Source organism: Dendrobates tinctorius, unplaced genomic scaffold, assembly GCF_039654945.1.
Source record: "Dendrobates tinctorius isolate UK_male_01 unplaced genomic scaffold, ASM3965494v1 ptg000054l, whole genome shotgun sequence".
In the NCBI taxonomy this organism is placed as follows: domain Eukaryota; kingdom Metazoa; phylum Chordata; class Amphibia; order Anura; family Dendrobatidae; genus Dendrobates; species Dendrobates tinctorius.
In genome coordinates, this window is record NW_027361722.1 from 19,489,318 (window position 1) to 19,515,686 (window position 26,369).

Below are 26,369 nucleotides of genomic sequence, written 5' to 3' on the forward strand. Positions count from 1 at the left end.
AATATTCCTCACCCAGACCTTATGCCTTATACGTCCTATGATAGCCCCTGATTGGCTGTGCTACACCATGTAATCATATTGCTGCAGGGCATTATGGGTAAGTGTGCGCTGTCGCTATTAGCTCAGTGATGGAGTGTGCAGCCTGTGTGAAATGCCACCGGGCAGTTTTTGCTTTCGCTGATCCTTTGAAATTGTATCACAGTTTGCTCGAATTTGCGTAGATCCGCTGACTTCAGGTAATATGACTTGATTTCTCTCCTCCGTGGATCCATCCACTCATCACTAGTGTGAAACTTTTATTAAGTTTTTGTTTGTTTGTGTCCTAAACACAAAACTTCCCCCAGTGATTTGGTTTTGCCATCACAGCTCAGTATAGAGGACATGTCAGCGTTATTCTGAGGTCGGGGTGATTACACCGATAGGCTACTTTCACACATCCGGTGTGGGGTCCGGCGGCGTGCGGCGAAAAGCCGGGCCGCCGGATCCGGCCTGCAGCCGTGACACCGGATGTGTGTGCGGCGTCTGATACGGCTCGGACGTGATTTAAAGGAGCCGCAGCAGGAGGTGGACAGAGACAGCCGCTGAGAGAGACAGCTGCTGAAAGGGAGGTGAGGGGAGGGTAGAAGAGGAGAGGGGGTTGGAGAGAGAGAGAGACATGTGGGGTTAACACTCAGTGTCCGGGCAAGAGAATCTCTCTCTCTTGCCGGGCACTTGTGGGGTTAACCCCACAGAGAGATCTCTCCCTCTCACCCAGACACTGTGAGTGTTAACCCCACAAGTGCCCGGCGAGAGAGATCTCTCACAAGTGTCTGGGTGACAGAGAGAGATCTCTCTCTCACCGGGCACTTGTGGGGTTAACATTCACAGAGTCCGGGCATGCGCTGTGGAAAAAGCCGGTCTGGCGCTGAGAAAAAACGTTGCAGAGAACGTTTTTTCCAGATGCCGGACCGGCTGTTTTTGCCGGATCTGGCAAAAACCGGATACGCCGCATAGGCATCAGGCGCGATGCGGCGATAATGAAACTCTATGGGGAAAAAAACGGATCCGGTGGCAACAGGTGCCGGATCCGGTTTTTACACTTTTCGCCGCATCACGCCTGATGCACAAAAACTGATGTGTGAAAGTAGCCTTAGTGTGAATGAAATACTAATCGCAGATTATAATTCCTAGGAGGCGAGAATCTGAATCTTTGGAAAAATATGGGGCAAATTCAATTCACCTTCAACCGATTTTCTCATCTCCAATAAACCCTGATTGTAGATTGTTTCCTATATGTTTGTTCTTGAGTCGAGACCCAAAATATTTTTCATTTTCTGTCTTTGGAGCCGAGTGTCGGCTTTTCTGTGGGTTGAGCTTTTGTTTTTCCTTTCTATTTAGGTTACACACGACTCTAGCGTCACTTTTTTCTTTTCATTTCAGAGACCAAACAGCTGCGATATAAAACATGTGTTTCTTTTAAATTTTTCACTTCTTAGACATAAAATTGTTTTGCCTTTAACATTTTATTGTTTCATTTTTATTCGTTAAACATTTTTACACTTAGACATTTTTCTCTCCTCTATGGAGCTTCATCTGACAAACTTATTATCACTTCTATAACACTTGGCAATGTTTCTCACACAATGACATTGTTGTACAGATCATTCTGAGATCAGGGATATCTAACATGTAAAGGTTTTGCTGTGTTTTGTCTGATCCTCACACAACTGTATATAAGATTCCTCCCGTGCTTCCTCCATACTTTAGAATTTGTTACCCATTCGGTCCGGCTCTCTATTATGTTTGAAACCTTCAAAATCAACCTGAAAATCCTCATGATGAAGAAAGTCGCCAATAACCCTGCTGCCACCTCACGGCCGTATCAGCAGCTTCTCCTTCTCCTCTCGTCTCCTCCCTTCCCTTGTAGGGCTCCAGCTCTCGCCGGCAGCGTCCTCACCTCCTGTGCAGCCGCCTGATAATTCATGAGGTTCGTGATTCTTGTAGTTGTTCTTGTGCTCATACGTCCATCGGCCGGAGATTAATGTCAGTATAAATGAGTAATAAGTGTAATATGGAGACTGAACGCTGGAGGCGAAAACACCGGCAAATCTGCGCTCATTACTGGAGGGAAAGGAACTAAACTGGTGCCACACCCAACACCAGACAGAAGAGCCGACTGGTAGAGCTGCTGCTTAAGATGCCGGAGTTCGAATCCTGTTGCTGCCCCAAGATTTTCTCTAACATTACATTTCAACAATTGCTAAATGTTTAAGGTTAATAGTGAAAAGTCAGAAAAGCTCAGGACATTTATTTCATGTTTGCACATTAGTGAAAATTATCCCCTACTAACATCCAGCGATGGAGAAGATGTATGAGCGAGAAGAAGAGGCCGAATCTGCTGCCCTGAGAGCGAGCGTCACCCATCAGCACCATGAGAAAGTGCCTTAATATTGTCCTAGTCACCAGCCCGACTCAAGCCGACAACTGCAGGTTACCTGCACAGGAGAACTTTCAGGAGCTTCACCAGACGTATAAGAAAATGGTTAGTTCTAAGTCATCGTCAGACCATGGAACGATAAAACTAAAGATATAAAAAAGGAGGAAATGCAGCTCCGGTGTATGAAACAATCAGGAGAAATGTCAATAATGAATAGTAGAGAACATAAAATAATGAAAAACCCTCATATTTCTGAGCTCATCAAGATAAAAAACCCTGATCATGGGGATAATAAGGAGGGAAATGGAGAAAGTTCATCTGAAAAATAGATAAAAAATTATACAAATACATATATAACCAATATAAAAAACACATAAAGTGACATTCATATATAACAGCGACAACAAAGGCGGAAATATCATAAAAAATGTGTAAATAATACAAAAAATATTCACAATAAGTTAGTAAGATAGTAAATTCCTATAATCTCCATCCAGTGGGTGAATGTTCCTGTATTCTGTGATTTCAGAGCTCTGCCGGGATGTTTCCTCCGTATATTGTATGCAGCACCAATGCCTCCTCTCATGATACGACCATTGATAGATTGTTTGGTCGCATCTCCAAGGTTTGTCGCTTTCCTCCTTGTTACATCTGTAGATTGGATCATCCGTTGTGTTTTCTAAGGTGGAAACGTTTCTCTTCTCTTCCAGGTGAGACGAGCCGCTGTCGTCATCCAGGAAGTTTCCATCCAAATGCTTCAGTTTCTGGATGAATATTGTGATGAGCTCCGGTGCGAAGAGGAAGAATGGCGGAAGATGGAGGAAATGCTGCAAAGTCTGATGGAGTTCTCATCTCCTTGTGAGGGAAAGACCCATAGGAAGAGTCAGCGGATAATCGCCATTTACTTTACTGACATGAGGTCCCTGCTGAGAAATAAGGTAAAATGTCTGTAGATGATGGCAGGACCCATCATGTTCTCACCTCCATAGGGGGCACTTACTAATTTTCTGTTGTTTTTAGAATGATGACGTCTGTCCTCTATTAATGGTGGATGTAATGATGACGAGACTTCTACACCTGATGTCCCGACTCTCCGCCCGCATGTGAATGTTATGTGGGTCCAGGAGCTTCATGAGACGTCCGGGGAGATGGCGACTTATAACGAGATCTGCAGCGTTACAAAGAGAAGAACCGAACCCCGAGAATCGTGGACTGGACATCGAAGAACTCAACATTAATTATAAATGAATTGGACTTTACATCCCAGAATTTTATCTTCTTGTATCAGAGAAAAATAAAAATGTGAAAAACAAAAGATTTTATAATATTAATTTAGATTATTTAGTATTTGTAAAAATCATTGTGCTCAGGCGAAGATATTTGCCCATTTTTTTGGATGGCAGAGACCCCAAATATTTGTTGTCCATGCTGTCCTGTCTGTATACTCTTTTGTCTCCTCTTCTGCCCAGGAGCTGTTTTATGATCAGACCATGTTACTGTACGGTCAGACACAGGACACAGCAGGGGCACAGTTATAAGATTATCTCAGCACAGGAACATTGTTTTTATAACATCAAATTGTGGAATTTATTATTATTCCAAAATCTATTGATGAAAATGTACTTTGTTTCATGGGAAAACCCCTTTAAGGTTTGGAAATAGAGAGATTTCTCTTTTAAAAAAAAGAAAAATGGCCCGTCTCAAAACACAAGAATCGCACTTTCATTTACCAACAGAAACAAGCCTTGGACTCAGAATTTGGATTTAGCTTCAACGTTTGCAATGAGTGAAATGAAACTACCCCTGCTTGCTGGCACTGTGTGATATAAAGCAGCAGCTACTATGGTGCGGCTGCTGCAGGACATCACAGGTGTATAATTCACAGTCACACACTGAGTGGTGATGGTGAGACGCTACAACAGGTCGCTGTATATCACTGGCATCTTGGATCTCTATCCACAGACGGAGACTATCACTCCCATTTCCAATTCCGTACATCAGCAGTACAGTAGTTCACCACAATCACATTAGGCGGTTTTCTATCCCTTTTCCTGTGTGCTCTGAGCTCCTATCCTTACACAATATTCCTCACCCAGACCTTATGCCTTATAGGTCCTATGAAAGCCCCTGATTGGCTGTGCTACAACATATAATCGTATAGCTGTGGGGCATTATGGGTAAGTGTGCGCTGTCGCTATTAGCTCAGTGATGGAGTGTGCAGCCTGTGTGAAATGCCACCGGGCAGTTTTTGCTTTCGCTGATCCTTTGAAATTGTATCACAGTTTGCTCGAATTTGCGTAGATCCGCTGGCTTCAGGTAATATGACTTGATTTCTCTCCTCCGTGGATCCATCCACTCATCTCTAGTGTGAAACTTTTATTAAGTTTTTGTTTGTTTGTGTCCTAAACACAAAACTTCCCCCAGTGATTTGGTTTTGCCATCACAGCTCAGTATAGAGGACATGTCAGCGTTATTCTGAGGTCGGGGCGATTACACCGATACTAAGTGTGAATGAAAGACTAATCGCAGATTATAATTCCTAGGAGGCGAGAATCTGAATCTTTGGAAAAATTTGGGGCAAATTCAATTCACCTTCAACCGATTTTCTCATCTCCAATAAACCCTGATTGTAGATTGTTTCCTATATGTTTGTTCTTGAGTCGAGACCCAAAATATTTTTCATTTTCTGTCTTTGGAGCCGAGTGTCGGCTTTTCTGTGGGTTGAGCTTTTGTTTTTCCTTTCTATTTAGGTTCCACACGACTCTAGCGTCACTTTTTTCTTTTCATTTCAGAGACCAAACAGCTGCGATATAAAACGTGTGTTTTTAAAATTTGTAACTTCTTAGACATAAAATTGTTTTGCATTTAACATTTTATTGTTTCATTTTTATTCTTTAAACATTTTTACACTTAGACATTTTTCTCTCCTCTATGGGACTTCATCTGACAAACTTATTATCACTTGTATAACACTTGGCAATGTTTCTCACACAATAGCGTTGTTGTACAGATCATTCTGAGATCAGGGATATCTAACATGTAAAGGTTTTGCTGTGTTTTGTCTGATCCTCACACAACTGTATATAAGATTCCTCTCGTGCTTCTCCCGTACTCTTGAATTTGTTACCCATCCGGTCCGGCTCTCTATTATGTTTGAAACCTTCAAAATCAACCTGAAAATCCTTGTGATGAAGAAAGTCTCCAATAACCCTGCTGCCACCACACGGCCGTATCAGCAGCTTCTCCTTCTCATCTCGTTTCCTCCCTTCCCTTGTAGGGCTCCAGCTCTCGCCGGCAGCGTCCTCACCTCCTGTGCAGCCGCCTGATAATTCATGAGGTTCGTGATTTTTGTAGTTGTTCTTGGCTCATACGTCCATCGGCCGGAGATTAATGTCAGGATAAATGAGTAATAAGTGTAATATGGAGACTGAACGCTGGAGGCGAAAACACCGGCAAATCTTCGCTCATTACTGGAGGGAAAGGAACTAAACTGGTGCCACACCCAACACCAGACAGAACAGCCGACTGGTAGAGCTGCTGCTTAAGATGCCGGAATCCGGAGTTCGAATCCTGTTGCTGCCGCAAGATTTTCTCTAACATTACATTTCAACAATTGCTAAAAGTTCAAGGTTAATAGTGAAAAGTCAGAAAAGCTCAGGACATTTATTTCATGTTTGCACATTAGTGAAAATTATCCCCTACTAACATCCAGCGATGGAGAAGATGTATGAGCAAGAAGAAGAGGCCAAATCTGCTGCCCTGAGAGCGAGCGTCACCCATCAGCACCATGAGAAAGTGCCTTAATATTGTCCTAGTCCTCACATTAGTCACCAGCCTGGCTCAGGCCGACAACTGCAGGTTACCTGCACAGGAGAACTTTCAGGAGCTTCACCAGACGTATAAGAAAATGGTTAGTTCTAAGTCATCGTCAGTCCATGGAACAATAAAACTAAAGATATAAAAAAGGAGGAAATTCAGCTCCGGTGTGTGAAACAATCAGGAGAAATGTCAATAATGAAGAGTAGAGAACATAAAATAATGAAAACCCTCATATTTCTGAGCTCATCAAGATAAAAAAGCCTGATCATGGGGATAATAAGGAGGAAAATGTAGAAACTTCATCTGAAAAATACATAAAAAATTATACAAATACATATATAACCAATATAAAAAACACATAAAGTGACATTCATATATAACAGCGACAGCAAAGGTGGAAATAGCATTAAAAATGTGCAAATAATACAAAAATATTCACAATAAGTTAGTAAGATAGTAAATTCCTATAATCTCCATCCAGTCGGTGAATGTTCCTGTATTCTGTGATTTCAGAGCTCTGCCGGGATGTTTCCTCTGTATATTGTATGCAGCACCAATGCCTCCTCTCATGATACGACCATTGATACATTGTTTGGTCGCATCTCCAAGGTTTGTCACTTTCCTCCTTGTTACATCTGTAGATTGGATCATCCGTTGTGTTTTCTCGGGTGGAAACGTTTCTCTTCTCTTCCAGGTGAGACGAGCCGCTGTCGTCATCCAGGAAGTTTCCATCCAAATGCTTCAGTTTCTGGATGAATATTGTGATGCGCTCCGGTGCGAAGAGGAAGAATGGCGGAAGATGGAGGAAAAGCTGCAAAGTCTGATGGAGTTCTCATCTCCTTGTGAGGGAAAGATCCATAGGAAGAGTCAGCGGATAATCGCCACTTACTTTACTGACATGAGGTCCCTGCTGAGAAATAAGGTAAAATGTCTGTAGATGATGGCAGGACCCATCATGTTCTCACCTCCATAGGGGGCACTTACTTATTTTCTGTTGTTTTTAGAATGATGACGTCTGTCCTCTATTAATGGTGGATGTAATGATGACGAGACTTCTACACCTGATGTCCCGACTCTCCGCCCGCATGTGAATGTTATGTGGGTCATAGAATCATAGAATCATAGAATCGTAGAGTTAGAAGGGACCTCCTGGGCCATCTGGTCCAACCCCCTGCTCAAAGCAGGATTCGCTAAATCATCCCAGTCAGATGTCTGTCCAGCCTCTGTTTGAAGACTTCCATTGAAGGAGAACTCACCACTTCTCGTGGCAGCCTGTTCCACTCATTGATCACGCTAACTGTCAAAAAGTTTTTTCTAATATCTAATCTGTGTCTCCTTCCATTCAGTTTCATCCCATTGCTTCTAGTCTTTCCTTGTGCAAATGAGAATAAAGTTGATCCTTCTACAATGTGACAGCCCTTTAGATATTTGTAGACAGCTATTAAGTCTCCTCTCAGTCTTCTCTTTTGCAAACTAAACATTCCCAAATCCTGCAACCTTTCCTCATAAGACAGGGTTTGCAGACCGGTCATCATTCTGGTCGCTCTTTTCTGAACTTGCTCCAGTTTGTTGATGTCTTTTTTAAAATGTGGTGCCCAAAACTGGACACAATATTCCAGATGAGGTCTGACCAAAGAGGAGTAGAGGGAAATAATGACTTCACGTGATCTAGACTGTATGCTTCTGTTAATACATCCTAGAATTGCGTTTGCCTTTTTTGCTGCTGCATCACACTGTTGACTCATATTCAGTCTGTGATCTATTAGTATACCCAAGTCTTTTTCACATGTGCTGTCACTTAGCCCTATTCCTCCCATTCTATATATGCTTTTTTCATTTTTATTGCCCAGATGTAGTACTTTGCATTTCTCCCTGTTAAAAACCATTCTGTTAGTTGCTGCCCACTTCTCCAGTTTATTTAAATCTTTTTGAATCCTCTCTCTCTCTTCTCTAGTATTAGCTATCCCTCCTAGCTTTGTGTCATCAGCAAATTTAATCAGTTTACCCTCAATTCCTTCATCTAAATCGTTGATAAAGATGTTGAACAATACAGGGCCCAGGACAGAGCCCTGTGGTACCCCACTTGAGACATTCTTCCAACTGGATGTGCAGCCATTTATGACCAATCTTTGGGTCCGATCACTAAGCCAATTATGAATCCACCTAACAGTTGCCTTGTCCATTCCATACTTAGTCATTTTTTCAATAAGGATTGTATGAGAGACTTTGTCAAATGCTTTGCTGAAGTCAAGATATACTATATCTACAGCATTTCCTTGATCCACCCAATCAGTGATACCGTCATAGAAGGAAATTAAGTTAGTCTGACATGACTTATTAGTTACAAACCCATGCTGACTCTGTTTAATCACTTCATTCTTATCCAGGTATTGACATACATGTTGTTTAATAATTTGTTCAAAGATCTTTCCTGGTATAGAAGTCAGACTCACCGGCCTATAGTTGCCTGGGTCCACCTTCTTCCCCTTTTTGAAGATAGGAACAACATTTGCTCTTCTCCAGTCTTCTGGCACTTCTCCTGTTCTCCAAGAATTTTCAAAGATTATGGAGAGGGGTTCAAAAATTTCTTCTGCTATCTCCTTCAGTACTCTGGGGTGTAATTCATCTGGACCTGGAGACTTGAATTCATTTAGGTTAGCTAAGTGTTTCCTCACTATCTTTCTGTTTATAGATATCCTGGATTCTTCTATTCCCTTAATAGGACAGTGAATAACAGTTGATGTTACATTTCCTTTCTGAGAGAAAACAGATGCAAAATAGGAATTTAAAAGTTCAGCCTTCTCAACATCCTGTCTTACCATTTCATCATTTTCATCCTGTAAAAATCCTATAGCATCTTTGACTTTTCTTTTACTTTTGACATATCCCCAAAATCGTTTATTATTGCTTTTGACATCTCTTGCAAGCCTCAATTCATTGTCAGCTTTAGATAATCTGATTTGTGCCCTGCAGGTTCTGCAGACAGCATTATATTCTTCTTTAGATATGCCTCCCTCTTTCCATTTTATAAACATTTTTTTCTTCCTTTTTAGCATGTGCTTAAGTTCTGTGTTCATCCATCCTGGTTTCCTTAAATGCTTCCTATTCTTCCCTCTTTTCGGAATTGTTAACAACTGTGCTTTGAGAATTTCATTTTTCAAGATTTCCCATCCCTCCTGGACATTTTTGTCTTTTAGGATATCCAGCCATTGGATCCCTCCAATTCTCTTTCTGAATCCCTTAAAATCTGCCTTTCTGAAATCTAACCTTGACGTCTGAGTCTTCACAGGTCTTCCGCCTCTAGTTATCCAAAATTCTAAAATAGCATGGTCGCTACCTCCTAGGGTCCCAGCCACTTTTACCTCCTCAACCATTTCCTCCCTGTTTATAAGGATTAGATCCAAGGTAGCAGTTCCCCTTGTTTTCTCCCTTACCTTTTGGAAGATAAAGTTGTCAGCAAGAGAGGATAAGAATTTCCTTGACCTGTTAGTTTTGCCTGAGAGAGATTCCCAACAAATGTCTGGATAGTTGAAATCTCCCATGACAACTATGTCATATTTTTTGGAGAACTTGGCCATTTGATGCATAAAGAGTTCATCCATATCTTCAGCTTGCACAGGCGGCCTGTAGTAAATGCCTACAATGGCGTCCTTTCCATTGTTCTGTCCTTGTATTCTTACCCAAACAGTTTCCACAGAACTCCCAGTCTCTGAAGCTTCAATCTCTGTGCAGATATACTTGTTTCTAACATACAATGCGACACCCCCTCCTCGTTTATCAAGTCTGTTTCTTGCAAATAAGTTGTATCCTTCTAGTCTTGTATTCCAATCATGTGTATTGTCCCACCAAGTTTCAGTGATTCCAATGACATCATATTTCTTTTCCTGTGTTAGTAGTTCCAATTCTCCTTGTTTGTTGCCCATGCTTTGTGCATTAGTATAGAAACATTTTAGTTTGTGATTGGTTTCTCTTTCTCCAATATTTTTATTAATTAGATTCTTTCGTCTTTGTTCTTCCTTTCCACTTCTAATAGCAGAGTTCTCAATAGCATTTGTCAGGTGTATGGCTTTTTCTGGTCTTTTGCTTCCCTTCCCACGTTGTTCTAGTTTAAAGCTCTCCTTACAAGTGTAGCAAGGCGACTTCCAAATACATGCTTTCCAGTCTTCGTAAGTTGCACCCCATCTCTAGCAAGTAGTCCATCATATAAGTAGTTCACTCCGTGATCCAGAAATCCAAATCGTTGCTGACGGCACCATCGACGTAGCCAGTTGTTCACCTGCAGAATCTTATTCCACCTCCTTGTTCCATGGCCATCCACTGGGAGGATGGAAGAGAAGACCACCTGCGCTCCCAGTTCTTTCACTTTCTTGCCTAAGTCTTCAAAGTCTCTGCAGATGGTTTCCAGGTCGTTTCTTGCGGTGTCATTTGTCCCCACATGTAGTAGCAGGAATGGGTAGTCATCTGTAGGTCTGAAAGTCCTGATATCCTGTCAGACACATCTTTAATTTTTGCACCTGGAAGACAGCACATTTCTTTTGAAGTTATATCCGGTCTGCAGATAGCGGCCTCTGTTCCTCTCAACAGGGAATCCCCCATGACCACCACTCTCCGTTTCTTCTTCACAACATTTTTCTTTCTCCATCCAGGAGGACTCTGAAGGCGTACAAGGTTGTTGTTTGTTGGCAAAGTCTTATCCTGATGTATTTCTTCATCGTTTTCCTGCGTGAGAGCCTGGTACTGGTTTCTGAGCAGTATGGGTGCTGACTGCCTCCTGATCCTCCTGCTTCTCTGGGTCACATGTCTCCATTCCTCTGTTTCTTCAGGTGCACTTCGAATTTCTTCTCTTTCTGTAACATGAAGAGATAATTCTGCTCTGTCTAAGAACTCTTCACCTTCCTTAATGATCTTCAACGTAGCTAACCTCTCTTCGAGATTTTGCAACTTTTCCTCCAACAGGGACACAAGCTTGCATTTGTGGCATGTGAAGTTTGGCTTTTCCACTGGTAAATCTGTGAACATGTAGCAAGAAATGCAGCTCACCAAATGGCTCCTGGCCTCTTCCATTTTGAGATTTCTTAAAAACGATGAAAGATGAGCCAAAAGTTTTTCCGATTTCCTCTTTTCAGCTGCAAAGGCCAAAACCCAGTGATCGTTGAGCTCGCGGAGACTCTTCACTTATCCCAGAAGGCACTGGGAATATGCAAATGATCTCCTCAAGACTCTTCCCCTGGTTTTCCGATTTCCTCTTTTCAGCTGCAAAGGCCAAAACCCAGTGATCGTTGAGCTCGCGGAGACTCTTCACTTATCCCAGAAAGCACTGGGAATATGCAAATGATCTTCTCAAGACTCTTCCCCTGGGTCCAGGAGCTTCACGAGACGTCCGGGGAGATGACGACTTATAACGAGATCTGCAGTGATACAAAGAGAAGAACCGAACCCCGAGAATCGTGGACTGGACATCGGAGAACTCAACATTAATTATAAATGAATTGGACTTTACATCCCAGAATTTTATCTTCTTGTATCTGGGAAAAATAAAAATGTGAAAAACAAAAGATTTTATAATATTAATTTAGATTATTTAGTATTTGTAAAAATCATTGTGCTCAGGCGTAGATATTTGCCCATTTTGTTGGATGGCAGAGACCCCAAATATTTGTTGTCCATGCTGTCCTGTCTGTATACTCTTTTGTCTCCTCTTCTGCCCAGGAGCTGTGGTATGATCAGACCATGTTACTGTACGGTCAGACACAGGACACAGCAGGGGCACAGTTATAAGATTATCTCAGTACAGGAACATTGTTTTTATAACATCAAATTGTGGAATTTATTATTATTCCAAAATCTATTGATGAAAATGTACTTTGTTTCATGGGAAAACCCCTTTAAGGTTTGGAAATAGAGAGATTTCTCTTTTAAAAAAAAGAAAAATGGCCCGTCTCAAAACACAAGAATCGCACTTTCATTTACCAACAGAAACAAGCCTTGGACTCAGAATTTGGATTTAGCTTCAACGTTTGCAATGAGTGAAATGAAACTACCCCTGCTTGCTGGCACTGTGTGATATAAAGCAGCAGCTACTATGGTGCGGCTGCTGCAGGACATCACAGGTGTATAATTCACAGTCACACAATGAGTGGTGATGGTGAGACGCTACAACAGGTCGCTGTATATCACCGGCATCTTGGATCTCTATCCACAGACGGAGACTATCACTCCCATTTCCAATTCCATACATCAGCAGTACAGTAGTTCACCACAATCACATTAGGCGGTTTTCTATCCCTTTTCCTGTGTGCTCTGAGCTCCTATCCTTACACAATATTCCTCACCCAGACCTTATGCCTTGTACGGCCTATGATAGCCCCTGATTGGCTGTGCTACAACATATAATCGTATAGCTGTGGGGCATTATGGGTAAGTGTGCGCTGTCACTATTAGTTCGGTGACAGAGTGTGCAGCCTGAGTGAAATGCCACCGGGCAGTTTTTGCTTTCGCTGATCCTTTGAAATTGTATCACAGTTTGCTCGAATTTGCGTAGATCCGCTGACTTCAGGTAATATGACTTGATTTCTCTCCTCCGTGGATCCATCCACTCATCGCTAGTGTGAAACTTTTATTAAGTTTTTGTTTGTTTGTGTCCTAAACACAAAACTTCCCCCAGTGATTTGGTTTTGCCATCACAGCTCAGTATAGAGGACATGTCAGCGTTATTCTGAGGTCGGGGCGATTACACCGATACTAAGTGTGAATAAAAGACTAATCGCAGATTATAATTCCTAGGAGGCGAGAATCTGAATCTTTGGAAAAATTTGGGGCAAATTCAATTCACCTTCAACCGATTTTCTCATCTCCACTAAACCCTGATTGTAGATTGTTTCCTATATGTTTGTTCTTGAGTCGAGACCCAAAATATTTTTCATTTTCTGTCCTTGGAGCCGAGTGTCGGCTTTTCTGTGGGTTGAGCTTTTGTTTTTCCTTTCTATTTAGGTTCCACACGACTCTAGCGTCACTTTTTTCTTTTCATTTCAGAGATCAAACAGCTGCGATATAAACCGTGTGTTTCTTTTAAATTTTTCACTTCTTAGACATAAAATTGTTTTGCCGTTAACATTTTATTGTTTCATTTTTATTCTTTAAACATTTTTACACTTAGACATTTTTCTCTCCTCTATGGGACTTCATCTGACAAACTTACTATCACTTGTATAACACTTGGCAATGTTTCTCACACAATAACATTGTTGTACAGATCATTCTGAGATCAGGGATATCTAACATGTAAAGGTTTTGCTGTGTTTTGTCTGATCCTCACTCAACTGTATATAAGATTCCTCTCGTGCTTCCCCCGTACTCTAGAATTTGTTACCCATCCGGTCCGGCTCTCTATTATGTTTGAAACCTTCAAAATCAACCTGAAAATCCTCGTGATGAAGAAAGTCTCCAATAACCCTGCTGCCACCACACGGCCGTATCAGCAGCTTCTCCTTCTCCTCTCATCTCCTCCCTTCCCTTGTAGAGCTCCAGCTCTCGCCGGCAGCGTCCTCTCCTCCTGTGCAGCCGCCTGATAATTCATGAGGTTCGTGCTTCCTGTAGTTGTTCTTGTGCTCATACGTCCATCGGCCGGAGATTAATGTCAGGATAAATGAGTAATAAGTGTAATATGGAGACTGAACACTGGAGGCGACAACACCGACAACACACCCAACACCAGACAGAAGAGCCGACTGGTAGAGCCGCTGCTTAATTACGCCGGAGTCCGGTGTTCGAATCCTGTTGCTGCCGCCGCAGGATTTTCTCTAACATTACATTTCAGCAATTGCTAAATGTTCAAGGTTAGTAATGAAAAGTCAGAAAAGCTCAGGACATTTATTTCATGTTCGCACATTAGCGAAAATTATCCCCTACTAACATCCAGCGATGGAGAAGATGTATGAGCGAGAAGAAGAGGCCGAATCTGCTGCCCTGAGAGCGAGCGTCACCCATCAGCACCATGAGAAAGTGCCTTAATATTGTCCTAGTCCTCACATTAGTCACCAGCCCGGCTCAGGCCGACAACTGCAGGTTACCTGCACAGGAGAACTTTCAGGAGCTACACCAGACGTATAAGAAAATGGTTAGTTCTAAGTCATTGTCAGTCCATGGAACGATAAAACTAAAGATATAAAAGAGGAGGAAATTCAGCTCCGGTGTGTGAAACAATCAGGAGAAATGTCAATAATGAAGAGTAGAGAATATAAAATAATGAAAAACCCTCATATTTCTGAGCTCATCAAGATAAAAAAGTCTGATCATGGGGATAATAAGGAGGAAAATGGAGAAACTTCATCTGAAAAATAGATAAAAAATTATACAAATACATATATAACCAATATAAAAAACACATAAAGTGACATTCATATATAACCGCGACAACAAAGGTGGAAATAGCATTAAAAATGTGCAAATAATACAAAAATATTCAAAATAAGTTAGTAAGATAGTAAATTCCTATAATCTCCATCCAGTGGGTGAATGTTCCTGTATTCTGTGATTTCAGAGCTCTGCCGGGATGTTTCCTCCGTATATTGTATGCAGCACCAATGCCTCCTCTCATGATACGACCATTGATACATTGTTTGGTCGCATCTCCAAGGTTTGTCGCTTTCCTCCTTGTTACATCTGTAGATTGGATCATCCGTTGTGTTTTCTCAGGTGGAAACATTTCTCTTCTCTTCCAGGTGAGACGAGCCGCTGTCGTCATCCAGGAAGTTTTCATCCAAATGCTTCAGTTTCTGGATGAATATTGTGATGAGCTCCGGTGCGAAGAGGAAGAATGGCGGAAGATGGAGGAAATGCTGCAAAGTCTGATGGAGTTCTCATCTCCTTGTGAGGGAAAGATCCATAGGAAGAGTCAGCGGATAATCGCCACTTACTTTACTGACATGAGGTCCCTGCTGAGAAATAAGGTAAAATGTCTGTAGATGATGGCAGGACCCATCATGTTCTCACCTCCATAGGGGGCACTTACTTATTTTCTGTTGTTTTTAGAATGATGACGTCTGTCCTCTATTAATGGTGGATGTAATGATGACGAGACTTCTACACCTGATGTCCCGACTCTCCGCCCGCATGTGAATGTTATGTGGGTCCAGGAGCTGCACGAGACGTCCGGGGAGATGACGACTTATAACGAGATCTGCAGCGATACAAAGAGAAGAACCGAACCCCGAGAATCGTGGACTGGACAATGAAGAACTCAACATTAATTATAAATGAATTGGACTTTACATCCCAGAATTTTATCTTCTTGTGTCTGGGAAAAATAAAAATGTGAAAAACAAAAGATTTTATAATTTTTATTTGCTATATTTGCTATTTGTAAAAATCATTGTGCTCAGGTGAAGATATTTGCCCATTTTTTAGGACGGCAGAGACCCCAAATATTTGTTGTCCATGCTGTCCTGTCTATATACTCTTTTGCGTCCTCCTCTGCCCAGGAGCTGTTTTATGATCAGACCATGTTCCTGTACAGTCAGACACAGGACACAGCAGGGGCACAGTTATAAGATTATCTCAGTACAGGGATATTTTTTCTAACACATCCAAATGTGGAAATTAAAATTAGTCAAAAATCTGTTGATGTAAGAGTACTTTGTTGGTGAGAAAACCCTTTAAGTTTCAGAAATAATGAAATTTCTTTTTTTAAAAAAAAGAACCACAGTTTGCTCGAATTTGCGTAGATCCGCTGACTTCTGGTAATATGACTTGATTTCTCTCCTCCGTGGATCCATCCACTCATCGCTAGTGTGAGACTTTTATTAAGTTTTTGTTTGTGTCCTAAACACAAAACTTCCCCCAGTGATTTGGTTTTGCCATCACAGCTCAGTATAGAGGACATGTCAGCGTTATTCTGAGGTCGGGGCGATTACACCGATACTAAGTGTGAATGAAATACTAATCGCAGATTATAATTCCTAGGAGGCGAGAATCTGAATCTTTGGAAAAATTTGGGGCAAATTCAATTCACCTTCAACCGATTTTCTCATCTCCACTAAACTCTGATTGTAGATTGTTTCCTATATGTTTGTTCTTGTGACGGGACCCAAAATATTTTTCATTTTCTGTCTTTGGAGCTGAGTGTCGGCTTTTCTGTGGGTTGAGCTTTTGTTTTTCCTTTCTATTTAGGTTACACACGACTCTAGCGTCACTTTTTTCTTTTCATTTCAGAGACCAAACAGCTGCGATATAAAACGTGTGTTTTTAAATTTTTTAACTTCTTAGACATAAAATTGTTTTGCATTTAACATTTTATTGTTTCATTTTTATTCTTTAAACATTTTTACACTTAGACATTTTTCTCTCCTCTATGGGACTTCATCTGACAAACTTATTATCACTTCTATAACACTTGGCAATGTTTCTCACACAATAGCGTTGTTGTACAGATCATTCTGAGATCAGGGATATCTAACATGTAAAGGTTTTGCTGTGTTTTGTCTGATCCTCACACAACTGTATATAAGATTCCTCTCGTGCTTCCCCCGTACTCTAGAATTTGTTACCCATCCGGTCCGGCTCTCTATTATGTTTGAAACCTTCAAAATCAACCTGAAAATCCTCGTGATGAAGAAAGTCTCCAATAACCCTGCTGCCACCACACGGCCGTATCAGCAGCTTCTCCTCCTCCTCTCGTCTCCTCCCTTCCCTTGTAGGGCTCCAGCTCTCGCCGGCAGCGTCCTCACCTCCTGTGCAGCCGCCTGACAATTCATGAGGTTCGTGCTTCTTGTAGTTGTTCTTGGCTCATACGTCCATCGGCCGGAGATTAATGTCAGGATAAATGAATAATAAGTGTAATATGGAGACAGAACGCTGGAGGCGACAACACCGACAAATCTTCGCTCATTACTGGAGTGAAAGGAACTAAACTGGTGCCACACCCAACACCAGACAGAACAGCCGACTGGTAGAGCTGCTGCTTAAGATGCCGGAGTCCAGAGTTTGAATCCTGTTGCTGCCGCAAGATTTTCTCTAAAATTACATTTCAACAATTGCTAAAAGTTCAAGGTTAGTAGTGAAAAGTCAGAAAAGCTCAGGACATTTATTTCATGTTCACACATTAGTGAAAATTATCCCCTACTAACATCCAGTGATGGAGAAGATGTATGAGCGAGAAGAAGAGGCCGAATCTGCTGCCCTGAGAGCGAGCGTCACCCATCAGCACCATGAGAAAGTGCCTTAATATTGTCCTAGTCCTCAAATTAGTCACCAGCCCGGCTCAGGCCGACAACTGCACGTTACCTGCACAGGAGAACTTTCAGGAGCTTCACCAGACGTATAAGAAAATGGTTAGTTCTAAGTCATCGTCAGTCCATGGAACGATAAAACTAAAGATATAAAAGAGGAGGAAATTCAGCTCCGGTGTGTGAAACAATCAGGAGAAATGTCAATAATGAAGAGTAGAGAATATAAAATAATGAAAAACCCTCATATTTCTGAGCTCATCAAGATAAAAAAAAGCCTGATCATGGGGATAATGAGGAAAATGTAGAAACTTCATCTGAAAAATAGATAAAAAATTATACAAATACATATAAAAACACATAAAGTGACATTCATATATAACAGCGACAACAAAGGTGGAAATAGCTTTAAAAATGTGTAAATAATACAAAAAATATTCACAATAAGTTAATAAGATAGTAAATTCCTATAATCTCCATCCAGTGGGTGAATGTTCCTGTATTCTGTGATTTCAGAGCTCTGCCGGGATGTTTCCTCTGTATATTGTATGCAGCACCAATGCCTCCTCTCATGATACGACCATTGATACATTGTTTGGTCGCATCTCCAAGGTTTGTCGCTTTCCTCCTTGTTACATCTGTAGATTGGATCATCCGTTGTGTTTTCTCGGGTGGAAACATTTCTCTTCTCTTCCAGGTGAGACGAGCCGCTGTCGTCATCCAGGAAGTTTCCATCCAAATGCTTCAGTTTCTGGATGAATATTGTGATGCGCTCCGGTGCGAAGAGGAAGAATGGCGGAAGATGGAGGAAAAGCTGCAAAGTCTGATGGAGTTCTCATCTCCTTGTGAGGGAAAGACCCATAGGAAGAGTCAGCGGATAATCGCCACTTACTTTACTGACATGAGGTCCCTGCTGAGAAATAAGGTAAAATGTCTGTAAATGATGGCAGGACCCATCATGTTCTCACCTCCATAGGGGGCACTTACTTATTTTCTGTTGTTTTTAGAATGATGACGTCTGTCCTCTATTAATGGTGGATGTAATGATGACGAGACTTCTACACCTGATGTCCCGACTCTCCGCCCGCATGTGAATGTTATGTGGGTCCAGGAGCTTCATGAGACGTCCGGGGAGATGGCGACTTATAACGAGATCTGCAGCGATACAAAGAGAAGAACCGAACCCCGAGAATCGTGGACTGGACATCGAAGAACTCGACATTAATTATAAATGAATTGGACTTTACATCCCAGAATTTTATCTTCTTGTATCTGGGAAAAATAAAAATGTGAAAAACAAAAGATTTTATAATTTTTATTTATTATATTTGCTATTTGTAAAAATCATTGTGCTCAGGTGAAGATATTTGCCCATTTTTTAGCACGGCAGAGACCCCAAATATTTGTTGTCCATGCTGTCCTGTCTGTATACTCTTTGCATCCTCCTCTGCCCAGGAGCTGTGGTATGATCAGACCATGTTCCTGTGCAGTCAGACAGGGACATTACACAGCAGGGGCACAGTTATAAGATTATCTCAGTACAGGGATATTTTTTCTAACACATCCTATTGTGGAAATTTAAATTAGTCAAAAATCTATTAATCAAAGAGTACTTTGTTGGTGAGAAAACCCTTTAAGTTTCAGAAATAATGAAATTTCTCTTTTTTAAAAGAATGGCATATCTCAAAACACAAGAATCGCACTTTCATTTACCAACAGAAACAAGCCTTGGACTCAGAATTTGGATTTAGCTTCAATGTTTGCAATGAGTGAATTGATGCTACCCCTGCTTGCTGGCACTATGTGATATAAAGCGGCAGCTATTACGGTGCGGCTGCTGCAGGACATCACAGGTGTATAATTCACAGTCACACACTGAGTGGTGATGATGAGACGCTACAACAGGTCGCTGTACATCACCTGCATCTTGGATCTCTATCCACAGACTGAGACTATCACTCCCATTTTCAATTCCGTACATCAGCAGTAAAGTAGTACACCACAACTACATTAGGCGGCTTTCTATCCCTGTCCTGTGTGCTCTGAGCTCCTATCACTACACAATATTCCTCACCCAGACCTTATGCCTTATACGTCCTATGATAGCCCCCGATTGGCTGTGCTACACCATGTAATCATATTGCTGCAGGGCATTATGGGTAAGTGTGCGCTGTCGCTATTAGCTCAGTGACGGAGTGTGCAGCCTGTGTGAAATGGCGCCGGGCAGTTTTCACCTTGGAAATTGAATCACAGTTTGCTCGAATTTGTGTAGATCCGCTGACTTCAGGTAATATGACTTGATTTCTCTCCTCCGTGGATCCATCCACTCATCTCTAGTGTGAAACTTTTATTAAGTTTTTGTTTGTTTGTGTCCTAAACACAAAACTTCCCCCAGTGATTTGGTTTTGCCATCACAGCTCAGTATAGAGGACATGTCAGCGTTATTCTGAGGTCGGGGCGATTACACCGATACTAAGTGTGAATGAAAGACTAATCGCAGATTATAATTCCTAGGAGGCGAGAATCCGAATCTATTGAAAAATTTGGGGCAAATTCAATTCACCTTCAACCGATTTTCTCATCTCCACTAAACTCTGATTGTAGATTGCTTCCTATATGTTTGTTCTTGTGACGAGACCCAAAATATTTTTCATTTTCTGTCTTTGGAGCCGAGTGTCGGCTTTTCTGTGGGTTGAGCTTTTGTTTTTCCTTTCTATTTAGGTTACACACGACTCTAGCGTCACTTTTTTCTTTTCATTTCAGAGACCAAACAGCTGCGATATAAACCGTGTGTTTCTTTTAAATTTTTCACTTCTTAGACATAAAATTGTTTTGCCTTTAACATTTTATTGTTTCATTTTTATTCGTTAAACATTTTTACACTTAGACATTTTTCTCTCCTCTATGGGACTTCATCTGACAAACTTATTATCACTTCTATAACACTTGGCAATGTTTCTCACACAATAACATTGTTGTACAGATCATTCTGAGATCAGGGATATCTAACATGTAAAGGTTTTGCTGTGTTTTGTCTGATCCTCACACAACTGTATATAAGATTCCTCCCGTGCTTCCCCCGTACTCTAGAATTTGTTACCCATTCGGTCCGGCTCTCTATTATGTTTGAAACCTTCAAAATCAACCTGAAATCCTCGTGATGAAGAAAGTCGCCAATAACCCTGCTGCCACCACACGGCCGTATCAGCAGCTTCTCCTCCTCTCGTTTCCTCCCTTCCCTTGTAGGGCTCCAGCTCTCGCCGGCAGCGTCCTCACCTCCTGTGCAGCCGCCTGACAATTCATGAGGTTCGTGCTTCTTGTAGTTGTTCTTGTGCTCATACGTCCATCGGCCGGAGATTAATGTCAGTATAAATGAGTAATAAGTGTAATATGGAGACTGAACGCTGGAGGCGACAACACCGGCAAATCTTCGCTCATTACTGGAGTGAAAGGAACTATACAGGTGCCACACCCAACACCAGACAGAAGAGCCGACTGGTAGAGCTGCTGCTTAAGACGCCGGAGTCCGGAGTTCGAATCCTGTTGCTGCCGCAAGATTTTCTCTAATATTACATTTCAACAATTGCTAAAAGTTCAAGGTTAATAGTGAAAAGTCAGAAAAGCTCAGGACATTTATTTCATGTTTGCACATTAGTGAAAATTATCCCCTACTAACATCCAGTGATGGAGAAGATGTATGAGCGAGAAGAAGAGGCTGAATCTGCTGCCCTGAGAGCGAGCGTCACCCATCAGCACCATGAGAAAGTGCCTTAATATTGTCCTAGTCCTCACATTAGTCACCAGCCCGGCTCAGGCCGACAACTGCATGTTACCTGCACAGGAGAACTTTCAGGAGCTTCACCAGACGTATAAGAAAATGGTTAGTTCTAAGTCATCGTCAGTCCATGGAACGATAAAACTAAAGATATAAAAAAGGAGGAAATTCAGCTCCGGTGTGTGAAACAATCAGGAGAAATGTCAATTATGAAGAGTAGAGAATATAAAATAATGAAAAACCCTCATATTTTTGAGCTCATCAAGATAAAAAAGCCAGATCATGGGGATAATAAGGAGGAAAATGGAGAAACTTCATATGAAAAATAGATTAAAAATTATACAAATACATATATAACCAACATAAAAAACACATAAAGTGACATTCATATATAACAGCGACAACAAAGGCGGAAATAGCATAAAAAATGTGCAAATAGAACAAAAATATTCACAATAAGTTAGTAAAATAGTAAATTCCTATAATCTCCATCCAGTGGGTGAATGTTCCTGTATTCTGTGATTTCAGAGCTCTGCCGGGATGTTTCCTCCGTATATTGTATGCAGCACCAATGCCTCCTCTCCTGATACGACCATTGATAGATTGTTTGGTCGCATCTCCAAGGTTTGTCGCTTTCCTCCTTGTTACATCTGTAGATTGGATCATCCGTTGTGTTTTCTCAGGTGGAAACATTTCTCTTCTCTTCCAGGTGAGACGAGCCGCTGTCGTCATCCAGGAAGTTTTCATCCAAATGCTTCAGTTTCTGGATGAATATTGTGATGAGCTCCGGTGCGAAGAGGAAGAATGGCGGAAGATGGAGGAAAAGCTGCAAAGTCTGATGGAGTTCTCATCTCCTTGTGAGGGAAAGATCCATAGGAAGAGTCAGCGGATAATCGCCATTTACTTTACTGACATGAGGTCCCTGCTGAGAAATAAGGTAAAATGTCTGTAGATGATGGCAGGACCCATCATGTTCTCACCTCCATAGGGGGCACTTACTTATTTTCTGTTGTTTTTAGAATGATGACGTCTGTCCTCTATTAATGGTGGATGTAATGATGACGAGACTTCTACACCTGATGTCCCGACTCTCCGCCCGCATGTGAATGTTATGTGGGTCCAGGAGCTTCATGAGACGTCCGGGGAGATGGCGACTTATAACGAGATCTGCAGCGTTACAAAGAGAAGAACCGAACCCCGAGAATCGTGGACTGGACATCGAAGAACTCGACATTAATTATAAATGAATTGGACTTTACATCCCAGAATTTTATCTTCTTGTATCAGAGAAAAATAAAAATGTGAAAAACAAAAGATTTTATAATATCAATTTAGATTATTTAGTATTTGTAAAAATCATTGTGCTCAGGCGAAGATATTTGCCCATTTTTTTGGATGGCAGAGACCCCAAATATTTGTTGTCCATGCTGTCCTGTCTGTATACTCTTTTGTCTCCTCTTCTGCCCAGGAGCTGTTTTATGATCAGACCATGTTACTGTACGGTCAGACACAGGACACAGCAGGGGCACAGTTATAAGATTATCTCAGCACAGGAACATTGTTTTTATAACATCAAATTGTGGAATTTATTATTATTCCAAAATCTATTGATGAAAATGTACTTTGTTTCATGGGAAAACCCCTTTAAGGTTTGGAAATAGAGAGATTTCTCTTTTAAAAAAAAGAAAAATGGCCCGTCTCAAAACACAAGAATCGCACTTTCATTTACCAACAGAAACAAGCCTTGGACTCAGAATTTGGATTTAGCTTCAACGTTTGCAATGAGTGAAATGAAACTACCCCTGCTTGCTGGCACTGTGTGATATAAAGCAGCAGCTACTATGGTGCGGCTGCCGCAGGACATCACAGGTGTATAATTCACAGTCACACACTGAGTGGTGATGGTGAGACGCTACAACAGGTCGCTGTATATCACCGGCATCTTGGATCTCTATCCACAGACGGAGACTATCACTCCCATTTCCAATTCCGTACATCAGCAGTAAAGTAGTTCACCACAATCACATTAGGTGGTTTTCTATCCCTTTTCCTGTGTGCTCTGAGCTCCTATCCTTACACAATATTCCTCACCCAGACCTTATGCCTTATAGGTCCTATGATAGCCCCTGATTGGCTGTGCTACAACATATAATCGTATAGCTGTGGGGCATTATGGGTAAGTGTGCGCTGTCACTATTAGTTCGGTGACAGAGTGTGCAGCCTGTGTGAAATGCCACCGGGCAGTTTTTGCTTTCGCTGATCCTTTGAAATTGTATCACAGTTTGCTCGAATTTGCGTAGATCCGCTGACTTCAGGTAATATGACTTGATTTCTCTCCTCCGTGGATCCATCCACTCATCGCTAGTGTGAAACTTTTATTAAGTTTTTGTTTGTTTGTGTCCTAAACACAAAACTTCCCCCAGTGATTTGGTTTTGCCATCACAGCTCAGTATAGAGGACATGTCAGCGTTATTCTGAGGTCGGGGCGATTACACCGATACTAAGTGTGAATGAAAGACTAATCGCAGATTATAATTCCTAGGAGGCGAGAATCTGAATCTTTGGAAAAATTTGGGGCAAATTCAATTCACCTTCAACCGATTTTCTCATCTCCAATAAACCCTGATTGTAGATTGTTTCCTATATGTTTGTTCTTGAGTCGAGACCCAAAATATTTTTCATTTTCTGTCTTTGGAGCCGAGTGTCGGCTTTTCTGTGGGTTGAGCTTTTGTTTTTCCTTTCTATTTAGGTTCCACACGACTCTAGCGTCACTTTTTTCTTTTCATTTCAGAGACCAAACAGCTGCGATATAAAACGTGTGTTTTTAAAATTTTTAACTTCTTAGACATAAAATTGTTTTGCCTTTAACATTTTATTGTTTCATTTTTATTCTTTAAACATTTTTACACTTAGACATTTTTCTCTCCTCTATGGGACTTCATCTGACAAACTTATTATCACTTCTATAACACTTGGCAATGTTTCTCACACAATAGCGTTGTTGTACAGATCATTCTGAGATCAGGGATATCTAACATGTAAAGGTTTTGCTGTGTTTTGTCTGATCCTCACACAACTGTATATAAGATTCCTCCCGTGCTTCCCCCGTACTCTAGAATTTGTTACCCATCCGGTCCGGCTCTCTATTATGTTTGAAACCTTCAAAATCAACCTGAAAATCTTTGTGATGAAGAAAGTCTCCAATAACCCTGCTGCCACCACAAGGCCGTATCAGCAGCTTCTCCTCCTCCTCTCGTCTCCTCCCTTCCCTTGTAGGGCTCCAGCTCTCGCCAGCAGCGTCCTCACCTCCTGTGCAGCCGCCTGACAATTCATGAGGTTCGTGCTTCTTGTAGTTGTTCTTGGCTCATACGTCCATCGGCCGGAGATTAATGTCAGGATAAATGAATAATAAGTGTAATATGGAGACAGAACGCTGGAGGCGACAACACCGACAAATCTTCGCTCATTACTGGAGTGAAAGGAACTAAACTGGTGACACACCCAACACCAGACAGAACAGCCGACTGGTAGAGCTGCTGCTTAAGATGCCGGAGTCCAGAGTTCGAATCCTGTTGCTGCCGCAAGATTTTCTCTAACATTACATTTCAACAATTGCTAAAAGTTCAAGGTTAGTAGTGAAAAGTCAGAAAAGCTCAGGACATTTATTTCATGTTCGCACATTAGCGAAAATTATCCCCTACTAACATCCAGCGATGGAGAAGATGTATGAGCGAGAAGAAGAGGCCGAATCTGCTGCCCTGAGAGCGAGCGTCACCCATCAGCACCATGAGAAAGTGCCTTAATATTGTCCTAGTCCTCACATTAGTCACCAGCCCGGCTCAGGCCGACAACTGCAGGTTACCTGCACAGGAGAACCTTCAGGAGCTTCACCAGACGTATAAGAAAATGGTTAGTTCTAAGTCATTGTCAGTCCATGGAACGATAAAACTAAAGATATAAAAGAGGAGGAAATTCAGCTCCGGTGTGTGAAACAATCAGGAGAAATGTCAATAATGAAGAGTAGAGAATATAAAATAATGAAAAACCCTCATATTTCTGAGCTCATCAAGATAAAAAAGCCTGATCATGGGGATAATAAGGAGGAAAATGGAGAAACTTCATATGAAAAATAGATAAAAAAATGATAAAAATAGATATATAACCAACATAAAAACACATAAAGTGACATTCATATCTAACAGCGACAACAAAGGCGGAAATAGCATTAAAAATGTGCAAATAGAACAAAAATATTCACAATAAGTTAGTAAAATAGTAAATTCCTATAATCTCCATCCAGTGGGTGAATGTTCCTGTATTCTGTGATTTCAGAGCTCTGCCGGGATGTTTCCTCCGTATATTGTATGCAGCACCAATGCCTCCTCTCCTGATACGACCATTGATACATTGTTTGGTCGCATCTCCAAGGTTTGTCACTTTCCTCCTTGTTACATCTGTAGATTGGATCATCCGTTGTGTTTTCTCGGGTGGAAACGTTTCTCTTCTCTTCCAGGTGAGACGAGCCGCTGTCGTCATCCAGGAAGTTTTCATCCAAATGCTTCAGTTTCTGGATGAATATTGTGATGAGCTCCGGTGCGAAGAGGAAGAATGGCGGAAGATGGAGGAAATGCTGCAAAGTCTGATGGAGTTCTCATCTCCTTGTGAGGGAAAGACCCATAGGAAGAGTCAGCGGATAATCGCCATTTACTTTACTGACATGAGGTCCCTGCTGAGAAATAAGGTATAATGTCTGTAGATGATGGCAGTACCCATCATGTTCTCACCTCCATAGGGGGCACTTACTTATTTTCTGTTGTTTTTAGAATGATGACGTCTGTCCTCTATTATTGGTGGATGTAATGATGACGAGACTTCTACACCTGATGTCCCGACTCTCCGCCCGCATGTGAATGTTATGTGGGTCCAGGAGCTGCACGAGACGTCCGGGGAGATGGCAACTTATAACGAGATCTGCAGCGATACAAAGAGAAGAACCGAACCCCGAGAATCGTGGACTGGACATCGAAGAACTCGACATTAATTATAAATGAATTGGACTTTACATCCCAGAATTTTATCTTCTTGTGTCTGGGAAAAATAAAAATGTGAAAATAAAAGATTTTATAATTTTTATTTG

The 26,369-nt window shown here is 41.5% G+C and overlaps 1 long non-coding RNA gene across 1 annotated transcript; it reads left to right on the top strand.

Annotated features, from left to right (window-relative positions):
* Positions 1-23,316: 23,316 nt before the first annotated feature.
* LOC141091568 (uncharacterized) lies at positions 23,317-25,967 on the top strand. Its single transcript, XR_012232544.1, has 3 exons — positions 23,317-23,547; positions 25,565-25,660; positions 25,746-25,967. It is a non-coding gene; the product is annotated as an uncharacterized lncRNA (long non-coding RNA).
* Positions 25,968-26,369: the final 402 nt, after the last annotated feature.